The 20942-nt window shown below is 40.9% G+C and overlaps 1 protein-coding gene and 2 long non-coding RNA genes across 3 annotated transcripts in view; 1 reads left to right on the forward strand and 2 right to left on the reverse strand.

The window, feature by feature from the left end:
- LOC121644276 (xenotropic and polytropic retrovirus receptor 1 homolog) overlaps window positions 1–20942 on the forward strand; it is a 72516-nt gene that overhangs the window by 12703 nt on the left and 38871 nt on the right. The gene's annotated exons all lie outside the window — the stretch shown is intronic.
- On the reverse strand, window positions 10250–11306 carry LOC121644278. Its single transcript, XR_006011250.1, has 3 exons — window positions 11261–11306; window positions 10377–10539; window positions 10250–10276 (listed from the first exon to the last, which is right to left on the reverse strand). It is a non-coding gene; the product is annotated as an uncharacterized LOC121644278 (long non-coding RNA).
- LOC121644277 lies at window positions 12604–14687 on the reverse strand. Its single transcript, XR_006011249.1, has 3 exons — window positions 14658–14687; window positions 13300–13380; window positions 12604–12629 (listed from the first exon to the last, which is right to left on the reverse strand). It is a non-coding gene; the product is annotated as an uncharacterized LOC121644277 (long non-coding RNA).

The raw sequence follows: 20942 nt of genomic DNA on the forward strand, positions 1-20942 counted from the left end.
AACAAAATGGCGACCAACGCAAGCAGCAGGCTCAAACCAGCTCCTTCAACTTTTAAATCTGACTTTTGGGGTCATTTTGAATTCCTGTGTAATCCGGAACTCAGAAAATCGACAATAGCTCTTTTATAGCTCACATTAATCATGTTTAATCATAATTAATCACCATTTGCAACTATGCCTGAAATTTGGGGGGGGGGGGGATTCTACTATTTATTACCATGTGATATATTAAAAATATTATAATGTGGTTTTCTGCTATTGGGTATCTATTAGGGGACAGAAGACAAGTTTCAGTTTGTGTTCAACAGGATTTCAAGCAAAGTTTAGACCATAAATTAAAGAAAAATGTGTCAGAAACTGTTTGTAACAAATATGTCACGTCAGGCTCTTATGGGTTAATATGGATGACCACTTTAGTTGCAATAACTAGTTCAATATCACATGAAATCAAGATCTTAAAAAAATTAATCATTTGTGCCCCATTTTCCTGGCCAGTACCCCTACCTGGCCCCCCATCAAAACTTTTCTAGACCCGCCCCTCCATAGCTAAAGTATAAATCCTTTCTACCACCTGTCAGCTACTTTCTTTAGAGACCAGAACTCCCCTGATTTGTAACTTAGAGCCTGTTTATAATTTCTCTGTTCACCACATTAAATTAATTGCGTTAAAAATTTTAATGCAATTAATTATATAGGTTACCACTGTTAACGTGTTTTTAACAGCCTTAATATAAACACATTATTGTGATGGTGGCAGGATATTCAGTTCACACAAACCACATTATCCTACTGGGGTTAAGATGGTGATGCTGCTCCTCTTGTCCACCCTCTATCAGAAAACTATACTAATCCTATTATTTACAACAACCAAATATTGTTTACAAAAAGGGCTTCGTTAAGACACGGTTAAAAAACCTGCAGAATACGCTGAATCACCGTTTTGATATACCAGCAGTTTCTCACTGCCGCCACTTCAGCTGCTAACTTAACCCCGACCCCACACGCTCAAACCCCCGAAAACCTGTAACCTATGATTATAGATCATGGGAAAGCTGCGTTTCTCAGCTTCCAGAATCTGTTTGTATTACGATGACAGCGTAAACTGTTAGTGCATGTCACTTTCTATCGGCGGTGACAGGATTGGACTAAAAGAATTAAACCGAACAAGCTGCTTACCAGGAGGCTCCTGTCAATGTTTATCGCTTTTTTGTGATTGTTTCAACCTGAAATTCCTGATTTAAAAGTTGCTGTGGGTTTTTTCTAGAGGGGTTCTGACACCGATATCGCAGCCTTCAGTATTGGCCAATATCAATCCCGTACGATACAGGCCTTCCTCCAAAAAGTTATATTTTTAAAGTACAATATAACAATTCAGGGTTACTTGAGTTATTTTTTACTGTCAGTTTGTGGTAGGAGGGACATTAAAAAAACAAAAAAACACAACAGAAGCACAATTTTGTCCAACTGCTGAAAGTTAAGTACGCAGCTTCAGTTTCACTGGCTGCCCAGAACAACGTGGTCATTGTTCTTAGTCTTCACAAACAATAGTGTCAACAAAATAAACACGTCACTCTAACAACAAGCAGACAGCAGAAAGGCAGTCGGTTAACTAAAAGGATGACTACCCCTGTCCCACCGTGACGTGGAGATTCTGCTTTAAGGAGATCTCGGCATGCTGAGCTGTCAGCCTGCTCCTGTGCTCCTCAGTGAGCCGAAGCGTTTTGTGATGCTGCTTGAAATGCTCGTATCAAACTTCCCCGGTTCTGCTCCACCACGGGAAACTTGTGCATGAAAAGTCTTTTTTAGACGTTGTTGTGATAACATGGGCTCTGCATGCTGGATCCATGGATAGAATTGTTGGAGCAGAATGGACTACTTACTATATATCTGACATTTTTGATGCAGACTGAAATAGTCCAATACTGTTTATTCGGCTGATATTGGACGTATTTCCGATATCAATATCAAATCGGGACACCCCCATTTTTTTCCCTTGCAAAAGAACCTGAATTTTATTCAAATAATTAATTAAAATTCACATCGGGTAGATCTCAGAGAAGAGACTGGGTGAAGATTGTTTCATGGTGGATAAATGTCAAATTTTCATCACATGTGGATGGAGTGAGTGATTGTACAGGGTTCCCGCAGATCCTTAAAACGTCTTAAAAGGCATTGAATTCATCAATCTAAAAATAAGGCCTTAATTGGCATTAAAATGTCTTAAATTGATCTTTCAAAAGTCTTAAAAATGTTTACACATAATTAGTAGGATTTTATAATTGAAATTAGTCTCAAATCTAAAAATAAATCGTAACATTTTATCTAAAATGTACTGAATGTCTCTGATGAAGCGAACATGATGGCGGAACCAACAAAACAGTGACGTGGTTGCAGCGTCTCTAACTCGAAGAGCAGACGCGCGTTGTTAATGTAGCAACTTTGAACTACATCATGGGAAAGTGTAAATTCAGTGAAAATTGGCTGTTCGACCAGGATTTTTCTTCATGGCTGAAAGCGGTACCAGGGAATGTGTACGAGGCATGGTGTATTCTGTTCAATGGAGTCCCACAATGCACAGCGCGAAACACAAAGCGTCAAAACCGAGCTGCCAACTGCATACGCCAGGTATTTCCCAGTTCTGTTCTCCTCTCGTCTCCACCATGCCTCCACCCGCACTACCGATATCAACAACTGGGACAGCAGCACCACATCTCCGGACAAAGTTCGGGTGTACGCCTACACTGAAAGCAGAGGTACTGTGGTCTCTGAACACCCTGACAAAACACCGACCGTTCAAATCTAATGAGGGAGTTGGAGACTTATTTCGTGCGATGTTCCCAGACTCCGACATTACCTACTCGTTTGCATGCGGTTCCAACAAGACGGCCTACATCAGCAAGTTTGGATTTTTATGTGTTGTTTTCCATGTCTTCAACTCTGGAAAGTGTTATGTTTTTCAAAATGAAAGTTTTTCACAGGAACAAAAAGTCATGTTTTATGTTAAAATAAGCATTTGGGTGAAATTGTCCCCAACCACTTGTAATTGATGTGGTGTTTTTCCCCCACTTTTGTTCATTGGGAAGTTGGTCTTAAATTTATTTTCAGATGGCATTAAAAAAGTCTTAAAGTACTGAATTTAACTTGCTTTAAGCTGTAGGAACCCTGTTGTAAACAGGAGAAAATGTTTGGCAACCATCTATGTGTTTTTACTTTTCAGTTGCACCACTGAGAGTAAAATAAAAAAAAAAGGAAATTTATTGATGTTTATTAACCCTGATCTGTCGTTACAGGTGTGAGAGGCAATGTCACGTTTAGTCAGGAAACTTATCGCTGCAGCAACTTTTCCCTTTCAATAGAAAACGAGTAAAAGCTTTATGTTAACATAACAGAACATTCTTCTCACAATATTCCCTGTCATGGATTTTACTTGCTACTTGATATTTTGCCGGTGAAGCTGTGTGGTGGCATTTTTTTCTGGCAACTTACAACAGTTTTTGTTAGCAGCAGTCTGTTAGCAAGTACATCTAAATGCTCTCCCCAAGTTGTTAGTAGTAGCAGCGAAGCTTATTTTCCCAGAGGTTTCACATGGAGTCCGTGTCTTCCTGCTGTTGTTGTGTTTGGACTCAGACCAGATGTTAGTTGTTGTTCCACCCAGCTGTAGGTTTGGACCTCTGCCCGGTTAGTTTAAGTCCAGTGAAGATGTCAGATCTTTTTTCAGCGCCATGCTGGCCATGGCTGTTAAATGTCTGCCACGTTTTTCTTGTGGCAGCTGTGTTTGGCTCAGACACGTTGCAGGACAGATTCAGAAACAAAGGTAGATGCAGAGCTGTCTTAAACTGTTTTATGGAGGCAGTCAGATTCTTTGTTTTTGTGCTCAGCCAGTTTGTGTTTTAAAGCATGCTATGATTTACTACCAATCTGTCCTTCAACCTTTAAAACTCTGCTGGATCTCCATGACCCCGAGTGCTATCACTTATATCATCATCACCAGCGTCTCAGGAACGGTAGTGTGTAACTCTGTGGGGTAAATTGTGATGTATAGCCTTTAGGTCATATGTGTCAAACTCAAGGCCCGTGGGCCACATCCGGCCCGTGAATTATTTATTTTTGGCCTGCATGATCATATCTAATCACTGTTGGGGCCACTGATAGAGTGCACGCACCACCATAAAACCTCAAGTCCCACAATGCACTGCCAGTGAGTCAATCAGCACAAGATCAGCTCCCGAGAACATACCTCGCTCATTCTCTAGCAGGTGTAGCTCCGTCCGGCTGTCAACAACCCCTCTCCCCAAAAAATGACGAAATGAAAAGTGAACTCTGAAAACAGAGAATGTGTTCGTGGATGTAAAGCTGTGTCTAGGATAGGTGAGGCTGTAATGAAAGAATACAACTTTAGAAAACACTTTAAAATGAATCTCCGCGACAGGTACAAACATCTGGACAGAAAACAAAAGTTTTCAAAATGTAAAAGAGCAATTAACCCTTTAGGCCCCAGGGTTTACGATGGCAGTAAAATTACCCACAGTTCTCTCACCCTTCCTGTTCAGCCTGTACACTTCGTACTTCAGGCACAACTCGGACCATTGCTTGTCCATTATTAGATGTGTGACAGACGGGAACGACCAGGACTTCAGGGGGTGATCAGTGACTTTGTCGGCTGGTGTGAGAGCAGTGCTCTGCAAATCAATGCCTGGAAGACAAAGGAGATGGTCATAGACTTCAGGAGGAAGTCAACCCCTACCACACCGCTGAACAGCCAGAGAAAAGACATTGAGACAGTGGACTCTTACAAGTACCTGGGTGTTCACCTCAACAATAAACTGGACTGGACTGGAATTTTACCAGAGTTGACTCCCACAGGGACAGGATTGAGAAACTGGTACTTAGGTCAAGTTCTGTGTCGGGATGTCCTCTGGAGCCTCTGGTGGTGGGCGAGAGGAAGATGTTACTAAAGCTGACATCCACCATGGACAACCCCATCACCCTCTGCATGAGACCGTGGGTACGCTAAGCAGCTCCTTCAGTCAGAGACTGCAACATCTTCAGTGCAGGACAGAGTGTTTTCCACATCCTTCATCCTGACAGCAATTAGACTCTATAACGCATCACAATCATGAGTCACACTTTACCTCCACTGTCACCACTTCACACACACATAATGCACCTTGTATGTGTGTATGTGTACTTATATGAAAATGTGTAAGTGTAAGGATATACTGTATATGTATATATGTATGTAGATGTAGACAGATATTACCTAATTGTCCATAACCTTTTCCCTTTAATGCACACTGTGTATGTTTGTACATAGAACACCAGTTCCTGTGGCATATAGTTTTTATTTTATTGCATTTGCATTTAAATTTTTTAATTTTATATATCGTTAATCTGCTTTTCTCACTCAGTGTATTTGTAGTTGATTGTTTTTTTAATTTTATCATATATATATATAATAGAAAAAAATGTAGAATCACTTATCTGAGGACGGGCTAAAGAAACTTGCTTTCTGAAGTCATGCAAACTGCCAAGAAGACGTTTCTGATGCACGGTGGCGCCACAGAGCAGCTGAGCTGGAGTTGGTTTAGTGAGGATAGCAGTTAAATAGTAGCAGGAATAACTGGAAATGAGGAAAAAGTGGAAACATGGAAATAGTTTCTGTTGTGTGTTTGTTTCAATAACAATATTTTTTCTCCTGAAAGCCAAAACTTGAGAGAACGATGAGATGAGAAAAGGTTTGGTCACTGTTGATCTGTGTGTTATTTCTACAAAGTTCTGTTAGTAATAAATTCTGCTTTCTTCTTCTGGTCGACCTTTATGGCCTTTATTTAAATGTTGTTTTCCTTTTTTAACCTTGAAATTCCCAGCAAGACTCTCAGATAGGAAGTACAGAAATATAAATGCCTGTTGGTCATGTGTTCAGCTCAGCTGACTCATTGACTGGCTGAAATAAATGAACTAGACAAAATTCTATAAGAGATTTGAACTGCAGACTGTATATAAACGATGGACGGAGGCTCCGTGACGTCGCCCGTAGGTTTCTTGAAGAGCAAGTGAAGCTTGTTGGGCGGTTCCTACCATCGCCATCTTGGCAACGTCACGCCTGCCATTGTTTCCGGAAAATAAAAAGAGGCGGAGCTGAGAGGGGGGCTGTGAGCGTGGGGGTAGATGACTGACGTCTATCAAACTCCTAGCTGCCTGTAGCTAAGAGCTAACTGAGCCATCTCGGATCTTTTGTGAGCTAAACGTTATTCTAAACGTTATTAACACGTTTATTCTACAGTTCCTGTGTTGTCCAACAGCTACTGTTATGTTTACATGTACATGCACTCTAAAAACAGTTGGGTTATTTTTAACCCAATTTGGGTCATTTCAGCAACCCAACACCCAACACCCTGGGCTGATATTTTAACCCATTATCTGGGTAATTGGAACTTTTTGATGGATTATCACAACCCAGTGTGTGGGTAATACTTTTCAATGTTTTTATGGGCTTTTTTAAAGGTTAAAAATAATGAATCTAAATACACTGTATTTAAATAAAGACAATCACACACACAGAGCAATAATTCAATTACATTTATTTAACAGAACAAGGCTGCAAAATTTGAAAACTACATACCATTAAATGTGTTACATTACCAATATATTCACATGAAGCATGCTCACATTAGAAGCACCAGAGTCTGTTTAATAACACTTGGCCTTGGACTGCACGGTACACATTGAGGAAGACAGAAGCCTCAATGTAGAAGTGTACAGGAAACCCACAGACCACACAGACCTACACAAACCAGTATCTGCTGTTTGACTCTCACCACCCTCTGGAACACAAGCTGGGAGTCATCAGAACCCTGCAGCACAGAGCAGACACGGTACCCACCACCTCAGCAGGGAAGAAGATGCACCTCAAGACCGACCTGAAAACCTGTGGCTACCCCAACTGGGCTCTCACGAAAGCCGCAAGAAGGAGACCCACCAACAGCAAGAAAGAAAACAACAGGAAGAGGAAGAACATTGTTATTCCTTATGTGTCAGGTGTATCAGAAAAACTACGCAGAATCTTCAATAACCATGATATACCGGTCCATTTCAAACCCATGACCACACTCAGACAGAAACTGGTCCACCCACAGGACAAAATTCCCAGAGACAAGCAAAGCAGCATCATATATGCTGTCCAGTGCAGTGAAGAATGCTCTGATCTGTACATAGGGGAAATCAAACAACCACTCAAGAATGGCTCAACCCAGGAGAGCCACCACCACAGGACAAGACTCCGCTGTTCATCTGCTCCTCGAGGAAAACGGACACTTTGTGAGGACAACACCGTTCACATTTTAGACAGAGAAGACAGGTGGTGTGGAAGAGGAGTCAAAGAAGCATCTATGTTAAGCTGGAAAAACCTTCACTTAACAGAGGTGGTGGACTCAGACATCAGCTCTCAGCCACTTACACCTCAGTGCTGCCCTCCATTCCCAGGAAGTTTCACTCCAGATCACATGAGCGCAGCAACAACGATGGCTTGTTAGCCAGTTCCAGCACAGCGCCCCCTTCAGTCTCATAGTCGTTAGACACACACACCTATATATTTAAATATATATAATATTTTCAATATTTCCCTCCCACAGGGGGACTGTACCACATAAATATCTGTTTCCTCACCAAACTGTGTAAGAACTGCTGTGAAGCTGCTTGGATAAGCAGCAAAACTTCTTCAAGAAAACTCTACAAGTCCAGACGCCTGCTTCAACTCTTTTGAATGAAAACGACCTGGATCGACATGAGGAGGCTAACTAATACAGAATAAAATACAGACCATAAAACTAATTAAGACAAATAACCACGCAGCAGTCTGATAGAGGAGGATTCTGTTCCTGGCAGTTTGTACACCACTATCTGCAGAAACTCCCACACTGCTGCACACTGTTTAGGAAAATTAATGTCAAAAATATAGAAAAGCTTGAAACACGTGTCAACGGCAGCGAGAAGGGTGCTGTGTTGCAGTGCTCGCTTGCCAACAACAACAAATCCTTGTGAGCACTGGTTGTTGTCTCCAAGGGCAAGGATGAAGAGGAAGGGTTTAGTTCTCTCAGCCACTCCCAAGTACTCAACAATGTTGGTCCCAACCTAAGTGAAGAGAACATACGCTTGCATTAATGAGAACATACGCTTGCATTGAAATATAGGGAAAAACATAATTCTGCCATATATTAGAATGCTCTGTATGATTACTTTTTCATCAAATTAATTTGCATCTGCAGAAACACTAACAGAGAATTTTGAACTGGTAATATGTCATTAAGATAAACTAATTTTATTTAACCTCTGACTGTTTTTAGTACCAGTGAGCTATAATATAATAAGTCCAGTGCACTCTGGGTATTTATTGCCTCTTTGTAATAGATCATAAATTGGATCAGATCACAGAAAGTTGTCACTTCCTAACCCAGTGGTAGGAGACAGTCTATGGGCAATCATTCCTCAAAGGGCCGGTGTGGCTGCAGGTTTTTGTTCCAACCAGCAAAGAGCACAGTTTGACCAATCAGCTGTCTGAAGACTGAGATTAGTTGATTGAATTAGTCGAGTCTGGCATGCTGCTGCCACACCGGCCCTTTGTGGAGTAGTTTATCTGGTCTAGATAACTGTCAAATCTGGCTGACCTTGAGAAATTCACCAAAGTTAAACAACAACAACAAACAACTGCAGGTAGTTATCCAACAAAAGATGCATTTAGTATGAGGAGGTTCATAATTTTGACATATTGCACTTAAGTAAAAGTTAAAAAAATGTGGTTATTTGATAAAAATGTCTCTTCTCACAGGGAAGGCTAAAACTTGTCTGACTATATATAAACGTGAACATCTGACCGTTGTTGGCTCTACTATTGAAAATCTCAAGTACTTTGCTGGATCTTGCCTACCCAATACTGATTACTGCTTTTCACACCCTTTCAGAAGTGCAGTTTTAGATTAAAATAGATTTTTGTTAGGCTGTCACACTCATGTTTGTAATACTACACTACTTACATGCTTGTAATCGATGAACGACTTCATATTCTCATCCAGGCTTGACCATCTTTTTTCCATCTTTATAGACCGGTGTGGGCAGAATCATGGGCAGCACTCGCAATGCAACATCACCACAGGCTTCTGTTAAATGTTATGTTTGAATCTTTATTCTAAGTTTTAGATAGATAGAAATACTTTATTCATACCAAGCTGGGAAATTTAGTTGTTGCAGCAGTCAAGTACAGGCACAAGTCTGCCTCTCCCCCCACATCCTGTGATCGCCTTCATTCCAGACCACACCTCTCTCATGTTGTTTTGGCCTCCAGCTTCCTCTTGTAGGAGTCTTTGCACTCCCTCAACTTGTCCCTCAGCTGGTGCGGCACCCTCCTCAGCTCCTCCCTGTCTCCAGACCTGAAGGCTGTCTTCTTCTTGATGAGTAGAGTCTTCAGGTCGCTGGTTATCCACGGCTTGTTGTTGGGGAAACATCTAACAGTCCTGGAGGGCATGACCGAGTCCTCACAGAATTTGATGTATTCCGTGATGCTGTCAGTCATACCATTGATGTCCTCCCCATGACATGGGGCTGGCAGAGTGCATCCCAGTCTGTGCAGTCAAGTAGAACTCTATTCTCTTGAAGTACTTTTTCTTAATTTTTTTACACTGTTTTTTGATATATTTATAACTTGCCGAGTGCCTGTACAATGCTGCTGCAACAGTGAACTTTCCCGCCTTGGGATGAATAAAGTACATGTATCTATGTACCTGGAGGCAGATTATCTGTGTGGAGCAGATCTTGAGAACCCTTTTCCTGCCTGGCAAGCTGCAGTATTTTCTCTCTGAAACTTATGGTCCAAGTTTCAAAGAGCTTATCTGCATGTTGTGGGAACAGCATCGAGAAATCTTGAGAAATCTAAAATGAACAATTCAGTTGTCCATTAACTTGCACAGAAAAAATAAATAAATAAATAAAAATCAGTGGTATTGTGTGCGAAATTTACAATAACTGCATAGTTAAGAAGTTTCATAATTAACAGACAAAAGACAGAAACCAAAAGATTTTTCGTCTCAGGCAATAAAAGCACATCTGAACCTACCATGCTTGGAGTATCCGAAAGACGAGGAAGTTTGTTGTTTATCTCATCAATGGATTTAGTGCCGTTGAGCCCGGTGAATGGCTGTCTCCCTCATATAATGTTTGGCTGGCCACATGTTGTTCTTCAGCCATTCTGCTAGTTGCAGTGCCCTCTCAGATGAAATGGTTTGGTCTGTAAGTAAAATAAGCGTTTAAAAACAAAGTTACTAAACTGCATTTGAACTGTAGCACAAACTTTATTTGTTTTGTGTGTTTTTTAATATCATTCAAACCTGGTATAACCAAGGTGCTGCTTATATGTTGTTCGTTGTTTGTTGTTGAAGCAGTCTGGACTGAAAAGCGTTCCTGACGCATTTTCTTTCTGATGTTCCTCAGTCGTTCCTCCAAGAAGCCTGTGGCTGGCCGGTTCCTCCGACCACGGATGTACCATGCCTCCTACAAAACAAAAAAAGATATTCTTTCAAACAAAGATAAAGCAGTGTTGTCACTCAACATAGCTCCCAAAGACAACCACCAAACCATCATAATTTGAAGTAATTACAGCAGTCATCATGTTACAATTTACTTAATATTCTCAGAGCAAAAACTGCATCAGGAGTCTCTTTGTAGGCATGAAGACATGCTGCTTAAAACTTTCCGTCTTAGCCTAGCAGCCACGACTCTTTCCTGTTGAACAATCTCGTTAGAAACCCCACAGCTATCTCTCCTAGACACTTCCACATGTACATATTTCATCCTTTCTGATCTTTGATTCTTCCTGCTCGACAGCATTCACCTCATCCTCCCTTCTCTCCCTCTCATTTCCTCATTCATCAGCTCCTCACAATACTCCTTCCGTCTTCTCTGCACTCTCCTCACTTAGCACCTGTCTTGGATCACCCTTACCTGCTGTGCATCCTTCCCATCTCCATCTCTCTATCTCCCTAACCTGTATACATCCTTCTCTCCATCCCTTGTGTCTAACCTGGCATACAGCTCATCCTGTTTGGTCTTTGCAAACCCTCTATTCACTCTACACTGCAGTTGCTTGTATTCCTGTCTACTTCCACCAGTCCTTTCTAAGTCCTACTTCTTTTTCTGTCAGACTCATAACTTTCACCACATTCCATTATACTGTCTCCCCTTTTTGGTCATAGTGAATACAGAAAAGACATACTCACATAACCTTTCCCCTGTGTGTCCTTCAGACAAGGAAACTCTGCAGCCAGAGTTGCAGCCAAAGCTGTCTTGCAGTCAGCAGATGGGCTGGAAAGAAACACAGATCATAGAGATATTACAGATTCTGGCTTTTTACAGTGAAAGCAAGCAAACGTGAAATGCCCCACTTTCCCTTACAATAAAATCTATGATTAAAACTAACTACAAAATTCACCACAAACACGAATTACATACTTATTTTTCTCCAAAGCGCTCCACAAGATGTGAAACAAGAATTCTGACGAGTTGTCTCCGTTGTTTTAAGGATATACTGGTTTGTTCAAGACTGGCCAGAATGCTACTGCCATCACAGCTGCTTCTTAGGACCTCACGAATATTCTAAGACAAAGAAATATCTGTTTTAAAGGCAAGTATAGTGTCATGGTTGTGGATTTCTCTATTGTTTTCCCTCTGCGCTCCCATACAAATCTGGGCTCTTCCTCCTCTGACATTGGATTTCCTTCCAGTTGTTGGTCCACAGGAGGCCTAGAAGGGCAATCTGTTTGGGTCTTCTCTGGCTGTAGCTCCTACAAAAGACATGATACAGAATTACTTATTTGAAAAGAAAATTTGAAATTCTTTCAGTGTTACAGGCAATTTACAATTATTCTCTGCATGAAGATATTTCTGTCAACAGAAGTATACTGCTCTCTCATGGTTATAGTTTTTGTATTTGTTTTTCCTGTGCGTTTCCCTGTGTAGGAGGAGAGGAGAGGAGGCGGGCATTAGGGATGGATGGTTCAGGAAAAAATCCAAATCGGTACACGTGACAGGGCGTGTGTGTTGCTTGGTTCAGGACATGGTGCACAGGACAACAATTGTGTCCACACTGACCTGCTTTGGTGTGACACCCGATGTAAAAGTCCCTTGAGATGCACGTAGGATTCGCTGTATGTGAACCATGTGTCAGTGTCACATGAAAGTTATGAAACATGAAAGTTATTCTGTGTCCGTTGATAAGAGTAGCAACAGAATAAAACAATGCACAGCAAGTAGTGCAGGAAGCATTTTATCCCACTGACATGGTGTAGGCAACTTGTTGACTTTCTCGCTAAATCTGGCGACGCTTTCTGGTGTTACTGTAGACTTTTAGAGACTGACGCGAAACCACATATCATTCTGCAGTTATTCCTCAATGAGAACCGCAATGACCAACAGTCTTTCTGCATTTAAAGCAAATGTATCCCATCTCAAAAACCTTTTCAGCATTCACTCATGTAGCAGCTGCAGATGTTTCTTAAATTTTACCTGTAGGCCGCTCTTTGGAATTAGTGCTGCAATGGCTGCATCGTCCAACAAGAGGAAGCTTTCTTTGTCAATTTGTTCATCTGTAATGAGAGTGAGAGAAAAACAGGACATAAGAAAACATTTTTATTTATGTAAAAAAACATTTTGCCTAAGTTTTATTACAGTATTTGTATATGCAATACTGCTATCCTTTAAATTTCCACACCCACTGTGGCTACATTCTGAAAGCAAATTTTGATGGCCTATCCATTACAACCACAGGTCATTTTTTTGCTAGAATCATTGTTGTAGAATAGTTGCCTGAGCAGCTGTAACTGAAGCATAGTACGGCATGTTAAAAAATGGAAAATGTTTGGGAACTCCTGTCACCCTCTATGTATCTATGGGATTGGATTTTTATTTTTCATAAGTGCATTTCACAGCGTTTCAACCTCACATTTTCATAGGCTCAAATATAGCATTGTTGTCCCACCACATTAGTTAGTAAAAAACTTTTGAAACCTTGTAATATGAGATCTGAAAACTGCATTTTGCAACCTTTTTGAACCTTGAAACTTGAGTTTTGAAATGTTAAAATCTCCTGCACACATCATTTTGTATGTGAGCTCTGGGTGTAACACTGGTTTTTGTTTTTGCAGAGTTTCAAACCCCCCATTAACAACAACCCATGCTGTTTTCATCCTCATGTTTACAGAGTTTCAGATGTGTCACTGTTCTCCCACTTCATTCATCCCACTAAAAAAAACTTACTCTTAAAGATCTCCAGAAGGCCTTCCATATTCCAGTCTTTTAACTTTTCATGGACAAAGGTATCCATCCTCAGCTCACGTTCTGTGAAATGATGGGAGAGAACAGTAGGGAGTTTAGATTGAGCACCACATTCCTCACCAAGATATACAAAAGCTGGGGACACACTACACGACTTTCACTGTCTCAATAAATTTTGAAAAGACTTGGAGTTCACGCTAACAGACTGGTGAATGAGTGAAGCAGTCGATCATTATTTGGATATTCCCACTATTTTCTGTCTCCTATCCTCTCTTTTCATTGGCTGTTGCCAATGCTTTTAGATGACCGCAAAACAGATGCCTTATAACAGGGGTCTCCAACTTTTTATCTTCAGTGAGCTACTTTTACAAAATGAAAATGCCAGGGAGCTACTCATGTTTAGTAACATTTTTCACACAGCAAAGTTATATATAACTGTCTATAACTGTAAGTGATTATGCTATCTTTGCACACATTTGATGTGAAATGCCAATCCACTAGGGATGCACCGATATGAAAACTTTGGCCAATACCGATATTCGATAATAATATTGTTGTTATGGCCGATAACCGATATTTACCGATGTTGATATATATATTTTGTTTTAAAATGTTTAAGATTATCAAATTCTGTACAAAGTGAAAATAGAGCAAACATTAGGGGTGTTAGCTTCCCACCCTTGTTTGTGAAGTTCTGGATGGCAGTTTTTCAGGTGACATATCAAATTTGTGGTGCTGAACGAGTTGACACGGCATCCTCCTCGCATTACTTTGACTTTGCAGATATTGCATACAGCTTTTCAAGTACCTTCTTTTTACACCGTGAAAATGACCACACAGCTGAAATTGCTTCTTGCTTCAGTTACATCCCACAATGTAGTGCTGCATCGCTGTCACATCTCCAAACAGGGCTGCATGGCCAACCCTTCCAACACACGTCCACAATCAGCAATTATACGAAAATAAATATCGGCTGTTAATATCGGCCCAGTTTTGCTTATCGGACCGATACCGATATGTTAAAAAATGACTAACATCGGCTAATACCGATATTAATGCCGATATATCGTGCATCCCTACAATCCACATTTACTACTCACCTGAAAATCTTTATATTTTTGTCTGTCAGAACCGTTTTACCTGACACCCATTATACTGACAGAAACGCTCTGCTTACACATTAGGGCGAGGCCACATTTATCTTATATTATAACTCAACTAGCTGACAGCCATCGAAGTATTCCCAGTTTACTTCGAAGCTGACAATGTCGCCTACGACACCTCGGTACATGTTTTACTAATTCGCGCTGGAATCGGAACGGTAATAGACACAGACTTACTTTTTTTCTTCGAAATAACACACTTTCGACCGAATATCCGGCACTTTTGAGAGTTGTACACACGCTCTGTAATCCTATTAGAAAGCCAGTTTCCAATCGGACCATCGAGTGTTATCATATGACGTGCAAATATCCAATTGTAGAGCCTTGTGCTCTCACGTGGTTTGCCAGCGTAGTATCAGTGGACGAGATAGTTCACTCTTCTTGTTGACACGGTTGAATAGCGGTTCTGAATGCAATAACTGACGCGTAGAGGACACTCCCGACGCGTCACACACTGACGCTTGGTCATGGCCCTTTTTCGCGTTGTGTGCTGACGCTCTCAGCGTCTTATTCCGATGTGGGTTAGAGTTACTTTGGGCTTCAGTGCACAACGCGAAAGGGCCATGACCAAGCGTCAGTATGTGACGCATCGGGAGTGAGGCTGCGTTGGTAGAGAACCGTTATCTCTTCTAGAAAGTCCGTCATTCTGAAACCACTTCTATTACTTATTGGAAACGTACTTGGCTTATAATACTACATCGAATTATACATCGATGAGCGGGAAATAACGTTGCAGACTTTACTTTATTGATTACTTTATTGATCCCGAGGGAAATTCAAGAATGGATTATTCTAGCATTCAAGCTAGCTCTCCAGTTTACATTAAACTTCCTTCTTTCAAAGTTAGACAGACTGGAAATAGCTTACATTCGACATATATATAAAGTACATGTTTAAACCCCATTGTCTGTGTAATAAATAGAAAACAATAAGGGTAAAAATACTTACATATCTCAGGAGTGAATGTTTCCTCTGCCGTCCGTTTTTCTTCCGAAAAATGACAAAAAGAGCGGGAAACAATGACGCAATGGCATAACACACCAACCCAACAGCTGGGGTTGTTACAAATGACCCAACATGACTGAAAACCACCCAATAAATTCACCCAACGCCATCAACCCAGCAGATGGGTTAATCATTCAACCCAGCGTTTTTTAGGGTGTGTTCTTGTTTGTATTTTTCTCAATCTGTCTTTCTGTTGGTGCTCCTGATGATTGTCTGCTTTGTTTTCTGTTAAGTTTCTCTACAAGTGTAGCAGATGGTTGTCTGGTTTCTCTGCTTGGGTTTTGACTGTACTTATTACTTAATTATCAAAATGAGCTTTATATCCATAAAGTGCCTCATGGAGAGCAAATATGTTCATCACAACACGGCAGCCAGGCCATCTTTCTGCTTGTTGTCTAAATTTTCACTTGCCAGAAGCTGCAAAAACACATTTATTAACACACTTATTCATTTTTTTTAATTGAAAGGATTTATTCATTTAATGGTTAAAAAAAATCTCAATTAATTAAATAAATTGACTAAGTTATGGTAGGGTGATGTACTGAGAACCCAGTCTGTAAAACTGTGAGTTCATTTAGATAAAAATCAGCATCCTGGTTGTCTTAACTTTTTTGTAAGAAATATTTGTATGTTTTAATTAACTTACCTGTGTATTCCTGATAATTACAGTATGAGCTGCATAATTGTGAATTAATTATCTGATGTGTCAGATTTGGATGTTTTGTGACCTCTCCACATCGTCTCATGGTTATTTTTTTCTTAACACACAATGAGATAAATGGTCAATTTTAACTTTGTTAGGTAATGGAAACAGAGGTGAGGTAAGAACTTGTTAGTCAGACTTGCTTTATCTTTGTCCTGCCCAGACTCTTGACTTTAATGGAAATAAAAATGATTCTGTTACTGAACTAATCATAAAGTTGAACTGACTAAAATGATGGAAACAGTAATTATGTGATTAGCAAGCAATAAACAGGATGTTAGTGATAGCAGCACGGATCATAACTACTATTCTGTGAGCAGCAGCCTGTCCTTGTGACGTAGTTTCTGTTTGGTGTCAACTTCTCTTTTTCCATTAATAAGCTTTTTGTTTGTTTGTTTAGCTTTTTTTCCTAGTCAACAGAAATTCTCAGTTGAAAGTCCAAGCTGCAGCTGCCTGAGTTGATGGGAAGTTGGTTTGCTGATGGCAGCTAGTTTCAGGTCCTGTGAGGAGAGAAAAAGCTGACAGTAAAATGAGGGTGAAGAATCCTGTTTGTCTGCAGGCAGAATCCGAGTCACAGAGATTCAGTCTAGGCCTCAGCAGCAGTGACAGACTTAAACTCTTTAACTTACAGAGTCAATTCACAATGTTACGAAATGATATAAGTTCCTTTACCAGGTTTAAGGCTCTTTAGGCAAAGTGAAGCTCAACTATTCGTCTTAGCGTGACAATAGGTACATTTTACTTCCCGCTGGAGGGAAAAATTGGGAGGTCCTCAATCAACAGTCCTAACTGTTAATTAATTTTTGCTTTGGAAAAAAAGCCAGCCAGATCAAAAAATGTTAAAAATGGTTAAGAGTTTTCAAGTTTAATCTTCATTTTAGTAATAATATTGGAATGAGAAAGTCTTGTGGAAAGTATCGGATAGACAAGAAAGAGTAAAAATGTCAGAAGAGGGAACAAAGAAAAGTCAAAGACAGCTGATTATTGATGGCATTTACTGTCACCTGACTGGTATTAAGAGATCACACACCTCCTTATATCACATGTTGGAGTTCCATTCATGTTAAAGAGACAGTAAAACTGTTACCTGCTGCTGTATATCCCACTTTTTTTTTATCACTTTCTGCAGGATATAATTCCAAACACACACACACACACCTATAAACCTACAGGTGATGTAAAGTAAGTCCTTGAGCTTAAAAAGTTTACAAGTGACTTGCTGTGACGCAGAAGGTTTTAAAACACCATGAGCCACGTTTACACCACCAGTCTACTGCTAGCTGGAGTTTCTTTGGAGACCTCCTCTGGGCTTCAAACCCTGAGCCATAAACATCTGTATATCAGCTGTGGGACTGCTGGTTCTGGAGGACAGTGCTAAAACCTGACCACAATGTCACCAAACCTGCTCTGAAACAGACCCGGAGACTGGGTCTGTACACAGTTTACCCACATCTGAAAGCAGCAGTAAATATTTGCATATTACTCAAAATGTGACTAAAAGGTGGTGGTTTAAAGCATTTTTTTACCCACACTCCTCTTCATCAGGACCACCTTCTAGTACCGGGATCGGACCTTTTTAATCCTGGTGTGATAGATGAAGCAGGTGGTGGAAACCTTCCTCAGAGGTTTTCTCCATATTAACATGAAGCATCACACAGTTGCTGCAGGTTTGTCGGCTGCATCCATGATGAGAATCTCCCGTTCCACCACATCCCAAAGTTGCTCTACTGGACTGAGATCTGGTGGCTGTGGAGGCCGTTGGAGTCCAGTGAACTCATCGTCATGTTCTAGAAAGCAGGTGGAGATGATCTGAGCTTTGTGACATGGTGCATTATCCTGCTGGAAGTAGCATCAGAAGATGCTCCACTGTGGTCATAAAGGGATGGACATGGTCAGCAACAATACTCAGGTAGGCTGTGCTGGTTAAACCAGGCCACGTTGGTACTAAGGGGCCCAAAGTGGGCCAAGAAAATCTCCCCCCACCATTACACCAGCAGCAGCCTGAAGCGTTGATCCAAGGCAGGATGGATCCATGTTTTCATTTCTTCCAGGAAGAAATGTGGTCAGAAAAACATCCTGAATGATGGTGATCGGTGATCACTTAAACATTTGGTTGAATCCGATGGAAGAAAAACAGCAGTAGAACTCAGACCATGTTTAATAGTGAAAGTTAGAACATTTTCACCTGAACAATGTGAAGAAACTCAAGGGACTGAACAGCTGTGGAGCCAGAAGAAAACCACTAATCAGTGAGGCTAATAGAATAGAATAGAAATACTTTATTAATCCCTTTGGAGAGCCCTCAGGCAAATTTGGGTACCAGCAGCAATACAACACCAACAGTAAAGCAGGACAAGCACAAGACACAATATATACAGGTATAAAGTAAAATAGAGGCAACAAGGTGCAAGAAAAGTATAAATAGAATGCAATAAATAATAATAAGATAAGTTAAATAAAATAATATAAACAAGCATTGCACACAGTAGAGGTGGTACAGATTCCAAAGGGCTTCAGGTTGCTAGAGGGCATAAAGACTGGAGTCTGGAGCCAGAAGGTCATGTGGTCTGGTGAGTCCAGATTTACCCTGGTCCAGAGTGATGGAGCATCAGGGTAAGAAGAGAAGAGGATGAAGGGATGCAGCTATCATGTCTAATGTTACTGTACAAGCCTGTGGGGGCAGGCTATGATCTGGGGTTTCTGCAGCTGGTCAGGTCTAGGTTCAGGTCTGGGTTCAGCACCATTATGTGTCCAGAGAATGAGGTCAGCTGATACCTGAATATGAGCAGGTTATTCCATCTTCCCTGATGGAATGGCCAATTCAGAACAATACAGGATTCATGGAGCTCAGATTGTGAAAGAGTGGTTCAGGGAACAGGAGACATCATGTCCACACATGGATCAGCCACCACAGAGTCAAGACCTGAACCCCATGGAGGATCTTTGGGATGTGCTGGAATCAGAGAAACCTATATAATATAATATAATATAATATAATAGGTAAATACAAATATGAGCAAATACAACTTTCATCTGGTGTAAATAAAGTGGTTTTCGATCATAAATGAATAGGTTTAAAAACTGATTTACTGATTGATTATTGGTTATGTTCAGGTCATATCGCCACAACTGACTAAAAGGCCATGTCTCATAGTTTTTACTGCATTGTCCTTGTAGTCCTGGATAAACTCAGCTTTCCTCTGTGTCCTTTTCCAACATTAACTTTGTGCATGAGCTGTTGGAGAAGTGAGAGGGAAGCCAGAGATCTGAGGTTCCCAGAGGACACAAATGCAGACATAATCCAGTTATGACTAACATAATCCTTCTGACAGTTTTGTGTCAAGACATGAAGTGTTTGTCTACTTGTGGGTGGAGGTTAGGGAGAAAGAGCTGGACTGAGAAAAGGACAAGAATGGATTAAAGAGTTTTGGTACAGTAAGTTGTTTATAAATCCACAGAGGGGGAGAAAGTGGGAAATGTGCAGGAAAGGAGGGATTGTGGATAAACAGAGAAGGATTTCTTCCAGAGACGGTGAACCGTGCGCCAGCTTGGCTGTAGTGATAACCACCAGGCGGTGGAAGGAGGTGAAATGCTCAGCTAGAGAGGTGGATGAGAAGAGAGTGGAGGGAAAAGGACAGAAGTAGGGTAATCTGGGAGGATAAGCTGTTGAGCTGTGTGTGTTTTGTTTTGGAAACTCGAACCTAAGCACATTCTGAGCCAGCCCACTGAAAACACACCGTGGGTCTGAGGAGAAGCGTGGGAACGTCGTTTTGTGGTTAGCGACTGAACTTGGATTTTTAGCGCTTGTGTCAGCACAACATGAGGCTGGTGGACGAAGCGCTCGGTCACTCTTAGTTATTGTCATGTTAAATGACAGAACAGTTTGACTTGTGAGCTGTTGAGACATCAGGGCTGATGGAAACACACAAATACACGAGTTATCAGAGCAATAAAGCAAGATTCCAGGCTTAGAGGTCAGAGAGGCGAAATTCAGGAACTGATCACCTTAGAAGATGCAGAGCTCGTGCTACACTCACCCACTACCAAACTGATACTGGGCCAGGCCTCCACTTAAACCATCCTCAGTCACATTTTGTCCTTACTCTGATGTTTGATTTAAACAGTTTCTGAAGCTCCCGACGACATTCTGCAGGACCAGTGCCTCAGTGTGTTCCCATTAAAATGCCTGAAAAAACAGGAATAATGAGCCTAAAAGAGCAAACATTTAGTAGTAAAAGTCTTTCTATGCTGTGATTATTAGAAAACAAAAAAGCCGGTACAACACGGTTTCTTCTAGTTCTGCACAGGCTCAGCTGCTAATCCACAATTTCAAGCCACGTTGAAGTAGATCTATTTAATCCAGAACTGATGCATTTAATGTGCTGGAGAGAGGAGGAATTTATTACAATGTTAACTTCTTCACCTGCTTTCACAAGGTTTAACATCAGGTCTGTTATGTAAAAATAAACATGTGGCATCCACAGAAAGTCCAGATATCAGCTAAAAGAACTGTTTATTTCACAGTGAAAGCAACAAACAAGTAAAATAACAGAGTCTGCAGAAATATGTAAACAGAAATCATGGCTCCACCTGCTCCCCCCACAGCATGAACACAGACCAGCAACATCTCTACCGAGAGCAGAAAACTAAGTTCCATCATCTCCAACCAGGATTCACTGAAGCAGAAGAAGCTAAATTCTGCTTCATCTTCACCAGAACTTCTACCCACCAGGATAACAACCTTTACAAACAGG

This window comes from Melanotaenia boesemani, chromosome 8 (assembly GCF_017639745.1).
Source record: "Melanotaenia boesemani isolate fMelBoe1 chromosome 8, fMelBoe1.pri, whole genome shotgun sequence".
In the NCBI taxonomy this organism is placed as follows: Eukaryota; Metazoa; Chordata; class Actinopteri; order Atheriniformes; family Melanotaeniidae; genus Melanotaenia; species Melanotaenia boesemani.